This window comes from Octodon degus, unplaced genomic scaffold (genome assembly GCF_000260255.1).
Source record: "Octodon degus isolate 3935 unplaced genomic scaffold, OctDeg1.0 scaffold00080, whole genome shotgun sequence".
In the NCBI taxonomy this organism is placed as follows: domain Eukaryota; kingdom Metazoa; phylum Chordata; class Mammalia; order Rodentia; family Octodontidae; genus Octodon; species Octodon degus.
Genome location: NW_004524656.1, coordinates 2,028,244 through 2,035,384, shown reverse-complemented (window position 1 = coordinate 2,035,384; position 7,141 = coordinate 2,028,244). Strand labels below are relative to the sequence as shown.

Sequence of the window (7,141 nt, the reverse complement as noted above, 5' to 3'; positions counted from 1 at the left end):
CATTTAATAATTCAAACCAGGGCTGGAGAGATGGCTCAGTGGTCTAAAGCACCTACTTGAAACAAGCTTGGTAAAGCACAGGGACCGCGGTTCAATCCTCCAGCACCACATGCCAGCCAGCCCCGCCCCCTGGTGGGCTGAGCTGGCCACACACACACACAATAAATAGATGTAATAAATAAAAATAAATAAATATTTAAAAAAAAAAAAAAGAAAGGCCTAGGTTATGCAGCAGACTACTTGGGTTCAGACGTTGGTTCTGCTGCTCATTAGCTGACTGTGGCTCAGTTTCTTTCTCCATAGAATGATGTTATAATAATGTTATCTTACAGAGTTATGAGGCTAAAATAAATTCATATATATATATATGTATGTATGTATAGTTTAGGAGAGTGACTAACTCTATATATTTTACATTTTCCAAAATTAAGGGTCAAATGTATCAAGGAATTGGAAGGCATAGAATTTGGGCAAAGTTTTGAAGACAAGGAAATTTAGATAACAGAAAAGAATTAGAGTAACATATTTATGGGGTATTTAGGAGGCGAACGAGACTGTAGAGGATTTGTTCTAAATATAGGGAAACTTGAGTAGGGACCTGATTAAAGGGGCCTTGAAAATATGCTTTTGGTATGGAAGACAAATTCATAGGTATTGATTCATCATCACACTATGCCACATAACCCAGAGGACCTGTCATAGGGACATAGTCACAGCAAGGACTCTTTTTTTTTTAATTAATTTTTTTTTTTTCAGAACTGGGGATTGAACTCAGGCCCTTTTGCTTGCCAGGGAAGTGCTTACTCCACTGAGCCATCTCCCTGGCCCCTTTTTAATTAATTTTATTGAGAAACAAATAGCAATGAGACAGTTTCAAAACCAATTGGTAGAACAGTTTCAATAATACATTGCATATTGTGGTCTTCGTAGTGGTTATTCATATTACAAGATGCCGACATGATATCCTGTCCAAACACGATTAGTACAAATCTTTCTTCTCAATGAATTAAGAGAAAGTAGCTGTATATCTATCCTACTTTGCATATACAGATACAAAATGGTCCTTCATTTATATCCTTTTTTTTTGTATAGTTTTGTCAGAAATGGGCATTCCATTTCCATTTAAATATTGTGGGTGCATGAATTCAGCAAAATAATCCAATATAGTCGAGTAGTCCATAATGGTAGTGAGTTATCTGTAGGACTGGCAATGTCAGAAGTTGTTCACTTGAGCCTTTTACAGCTCAGCATATTAATATGGCTTTACTTTTTATACCTTGTTTTTACACTTTTCTGCTGGATGATTAACACCAAGATAAAGCAAGACCTATATAACATGAAATGAAACTTTTGTATCTGACTGTGTCAGTCAAGTCCCCTCAGGATTTACCCTGAAACCCTGTACTGCAGTTTATAGATCCTTTGTCAGTGTCAGCCATGTGGATGAGTCACGGCCGTTGCTTGACCAATTTGCTCTCTGTGAAAGCCTGAGAGAATGTTTTCTGTCCATGTGACTCTCGTTAGGCACACTCTACGTCATCAATCACTTTGCTCTGTGGCCCCATAATCTCCTTGATCAGTAAATTTGGGACACAACTGAGTTACAGGATGTTACAGTACAGGTTCTCCTATATCCTGAGTCCTCACTGACCTTGAAAGCCTAGAGCCAAAATGTTGCTGTCCTTGCAATCTTTCTTTTTCTCTAATTTTTGGTCTGCAAACTTAAGTTGTTAATCTTCCAGAAGAGAAGCTTAATGATATTATTACTGTATACCATAGGCAGTTGAGCTTAACCTCACTATCTGTCTGAGTATCAAACATCTTTTTTTTTTTTTTTTTTTTTTTTTTTGTGCAACCAAGGATTGAACTCAGGCCTTTGCACTTACCAGTCAAGTGCTTATTCTACTGAGCTATCTCCCCAGCCCCTATCAAACATCTTAGACATAACATGGAACAGGTATTTTCCACCAAATATTAATATGTTAAGCAGCAAGGACTCTTGTGGGAGCCAGTATTGAAGTGCAGTCCTGAGTCTTGCTCTTCATTCTTCTTCTCCCTTTCAGTGAGAATGCAAAGTTAAAGGAAATTGTGTATGCCTTAGGGAATCTCAAGGTACAGTAAAAGCAAAGCACTGTTCCTGAGGTGCTGAGGCCAGAAGAGGGGTGCAAGATGGCTTCAACAAGGTAGACACCCTTAATTGGAATGGGTTGGGTCATCTAGAAAGCAGGAATACAAATCTAGGGGGAGAGCAGTGAAGTGAAGCAGTGTTTAAAGAAGTTACTCTGTAAGTGGGAACATTTTAAACTAAAGAGTAAACAATGAGCTAAGAGATTTCTAGATGGTAACGAGTAGGGCAACATAATACCACTTTCTGAGGGTCTATTTGTATATTCAAGTTCTTCACTATGATTCTGGAGGGAAGGTGCTGCTTTCCCCACTTTACTGTACTAAAACTGAGGTTAGTCCCACTGAAATACAGTAATCTGTTTCAGATCGTCAGGCTCCAAAGGGATAATTGTTGGTTCTTTTTTTAATGTCAGCTCTGTGTGTGTGTGTGTGTGTGTGTGTGTGTGTGTGTGTGTTGCTGGAGACAGAACTGAGGGCCTTATGCATGCTGGGCAAGCATATACCATAGAGCCACATCCTCAGCTCAGCTGTTTTAATTATGAAAAAATCTACAGAACAGTACAAGATAAGAGACAATATAACATGGATATCTGTATGTTTGGGTTTTGGTTTGGGTTTAGCTTTGTTTGTGTATGTGGTACTGGATATTGAACCCAAAGTCTTTATATTGAGCTCATCTCCAGCCCCTTTTCATTTTTTATTTTGAAATAGGGTCTCACTGAATTGCTAAGTTGCCCAGGTTGGGCTTGATCTTGCAATCCTCCTGCCTTAACCTCCCAGAGTGCTAATATTACAGGTATATACTACATGCTTTGCTGTTTCGAATTTTCAAAGTCGTAAGATGTACCCCTTCTCAACTCTCTTCCCCTATTTTCCTCCTTGGAATCACTCATTCTTAACTTCTGTGTAAATTCCATCACGTGAACATAAATTACTGCAAATATTTAGATGGTTTTCAGTTCTACTTATTTCACACAGTGCTTTGGGCGCGTGCTCATATGTGTCTTGGGGTTGGTGTGCAAGAGTTTCACTAGGTTAGTATGTCTAGAAATGGATTGCTGGCTCAGAGGAGAGTACACAGCTTCACCCACAGTGCATTTGAGTTTCCAGTTCTCAGTTATCTCTTTAACTTTTGCCACTTTGGCAGGCTATACATCCTTTTCACAGAATTAATCACTTTTCCTTAATGAGTTGTAAAGGTGTTTTTAGCCAAAGGAGTGCTCGCTAATGTCACAAAGTATCATGAATGTGGAATATGTTTCTGTATTTTTAATTGTGGGTTTGCCTACTGCTACAGAGCATCCCAGTGTGCGCAGATTCTGTGATGCAATCATCCAGTCGCTCCTGATGGATACGGAGATAGTCCAAATTGTTGGTATCTTAAGCAGTGTTTTAATTGAAACATATATGAAAGAACTGAAAGGTTAGTAAGATGCTTAGAGTGAACCCGTTGCTGTGTTGAAGGCTTTATGGTGTGGTCTGGTGTAGCCCGTGTAGCAGTTCCGCAGGTGGGTAATGTACTGTCCCACCTGGACAGCCACAGAGGAGGCCTTCAGTTGTCGTATCATCTCCATTCATTGCTGCTAGCGAGCGCGGGGGCAGAAAGCTCAGTTGGACTCCACGCTTGGAGCCATGCTTCCTCTCAGCTATAAGGAGATCCGTAGTCTCTTAAGTTGTAAGCGGGCACTTTTGTCTGTATTTTTAAGATGAAGAAAACAAAGCAGGAATCTAATAGGTGACCTTATTTTTCTCAGTTTTTGAGTTTTTCTTCCTTTTGTGCAGTTCTGAGAGATCTGATTTGAGCTTATTCATTACCAACGGACAATTTACTACTTAAGTAATAATACTTATAAAAATCAAAAATTACAGACTGATTTTTCTTCTTCTGGTTCAGAGATCCTTAAATGATACTATTTTACTTCTTGCAAATGTTGAAAAATAGATCATAAACCATGGGGCAGGGTTATAATGGGTTATAATACTAGCAGTTGTTAGTGTGTGGTACTTTACTCATTGAATGTAGAAGGCCAAGTTCCATGCTACACAGAAGTGAAGACTTAGCCAAATAAAACCAAAAAATGTTAGTTAAGTGTGGTTTAATTATTGGACCCTTTCTCTGTTTCACATAAGTTTTATAAATTTTTCATGGGTGTATATTACTCAGATCTGAGAAATGATAAGCCATGAGATAGACAACTAAATCAATCTCAGACTCAGTATGAACATCAAGTTTTCATGTCTGCAAAGCAGATGGCATTCTGGGAGTTGTAGTTCAAAAGCTTAGTCAAAACATTGCCTTAAATCAAGGTAAATCTTTCTTCTTGCTTATATAAGCAATATTTTTAAAAGTTGCCTGACAAGTCACTTAGCTTGACTCTTGTGTTTTGATGTTTCTAGAACTGCCTCAAAGCAATTACTTCCTTGTGTCTCACCAAAGTCAAGCCATAGTTTGGTGTATATGGATTAGACAAGCTTTTATTTGCAGAAATCGGGCCAGTATTGACTATAGTGAATGAATCAAGAATGGAGAGACGATCTTCATGTGGCAATCTTTAAGCCCCAGTCCCAAGCAAGCCTTATGACTCTTGTCTCTCAGGAAGAGAAAGATCAATATAATGCCTAAGGCATTAGAAATAACCTCTTCAGTCCTGGAGCTTCTAAAGACTTTTTTTTTTTTAATGAGAAAGCAGGAATTCAGTACCCTGTATATCTGTTCAATAAGATCTTACAGGAATGCTTATATTAGTACTACTCCTGACTCTCACAGCCTATCACAGTTGACCTTACAGAGCCTCTTACATTTATATTATTTACTGGTTTCCTTTTTAAAACAGTTGTAGGGATTGAGCCCGGGGCTTTGTGCTTAAAACATAGACCCTCTACCACTGAGCATGTTACGGCCTCAGGCCTAAGGAATTGTTATCCCCATTTTTTCAGGTGAAGCTCTAAGATTTGTGTAGATGCAAGTAATGTAAGTTAATTATGTAAATGCAAATGATTGCTAATTTGTGTAGATGTAAGTGATTGTTAAGTGATAGAGCCAGACACTGAATTGAACCCACTCCTAACTCCAAAGCTTGAGCCTCTAATTGTGAGTATCTAAAAAGGTAATCATGGATGAATCCAATAAAGGAATCCATTTTGCTACCTAGTAAAAATTAAGAACGATTCCAGAAAGAACTAAGCTGAGGCTAAGTGACTATGTGTATAAACTACAGTTTTTAATAAAGTAATTAAAAAATAAAGAATCAATTGTATTTTACCCTGGGCAATGTCAGAGTGACCTTTATTCTCAGTATTTCCTCTGAGAAGAAGGCATGCTTCCCTTTATTTAGTGAGCTTTGAAGGCATTTCTGCTTCATCATCTGGGGACAACAGTGACTGTAATTAGGGCTGTAACCTGTCTAGCAAACCATCTTGTGGTCAAAATTCATGACAGGCACGGGGGCACAGTGAGGAATTATTATAAAAATAGAGTAGTCAGTATTGTCTCACAGTACAAAAGTGACTTGGAAATACCATGTATTTGCTGTGGTACACACTCCAAAATTAGAATTAGAAGGCCAGGGAGATAGCTCAGTAGAATAAGCGCCTGCCTGGCAAGCACAGGGTCCAGAGTTCAATTCCTGGTACCACAAAAAATAAAATAAAATAAACAAAATTAGAAGTGTTGAATGAGGATTTCTAGAGTCTGGTGAGCAGTACTGGATAAGCAAAACAGATGCTGGTAGGAAAACTTTAAGTAAAGACCCAAACTCTGAATTTTTATCATTTCCCAATTTTCTTAGGCTGCTTTGTGGGCACTTCGGAGATGTTGATCCTTAGGCTAGACTGCTGTTCTTTATATGTGTTGTCAATATTTTTGGGTACTGATTGGGAGACTAAAGAAGACATTTGAGGTTGATTCTAATATTCTAATATTATTGAGAACATTTTGGAAGCTTCCAGGTATCAACCTTCATTTCTGTTAATTTCTAGCAACATTCATATTGTTGATTTCTATTGTATTATAATTAGGTAGATTTTCAATTTAAGACCACTGATTGGCCAACTTCTTCAAATGCATTATACAACATACCATATTCCAGTGGTTTTTCACATGGTGTTTGGGGGAGTACTTCTGGTATTTTAGCCATCTACTTCATATTCATGGAAATAGTCACACCAGAGAAGTTACTTTTGTTGTTTCAGTTCCTTCTGTTGTATGTTCGTCCACTTACTCGCCAACTGTGTCTCAGTTAAGCCCTGAGTCTGTCCTCAGAGCAGGCATGGTGCCATCGTAACAGCTGAGCAGTTGTGCAGGGATTCGTGGAGTGTGCGTGGGCATGAATTGTGTCCATTAAAGGCAGAGTCCCCGCCAGAAGTGCCTGAGCCAGGGTGACTCCTGGGGTGTGCTGTCCCCAGAGATGACCACTAGATGCTCTTCTCCTTCATATCTAATCTGCAATGCTTTATTCTGTTAAGATAAGCAAGTAGTTTGAAACCTCACAAAGTGTAATTTATATTTATGTCAACTACTGTCCTATACATTTATTAGAGGATCAAAAAGATTGTAAACAAGTTGCTGAATATACAGTTTAATTTATGACCTTTGGGTCTTCATTTAGTTCTACTCCCTGATAGATTTCAAAATATAGAAAACTTTGGTATAATTGTTTAGTGTATTGAATTTATTTTTTTTTTTGATGTCTTCATGATGTCTTGATTTTTTTCTCTTTTTTTCATTTTTTCACTTTATTTTTTTATTTATTTTTTTGACAACTCATACAGAATTTTACTTAACAAAGAAATATGAATTTCACAGTATTTGTTGTAATACGTGGTATTGTCTTACAACCAGCTATTCATATTTTCAGATATATACACATAAAATTGGAAGAAGAAAAAACTGGAGCAGTGTATAAGAAATTAAGAAAAGAAAAAGTACAAACAATTGAAAAAAAGGAGACGAAGCTAATTAGAGCATTGACTGCTTCTTTCCATTTCCTTTTTTTTAAAAATTTTTATTTATTTA

The 7,141-nt window shown here is 37.6% G+C and overlaps 1 protein-coding gene across 1 annotated transcript in view; it reads left to right on the top strand.

The window, feature by feature from the left end:
* The window catches only part of Jhy (junctional cadherin complex regulator), a 69,279-nt gene that overhangs the window by 1,989 nt on the left and 60,149 nt on the right, over positions 1-7,141 (top strand). The window lies entirely within an intron of this gene.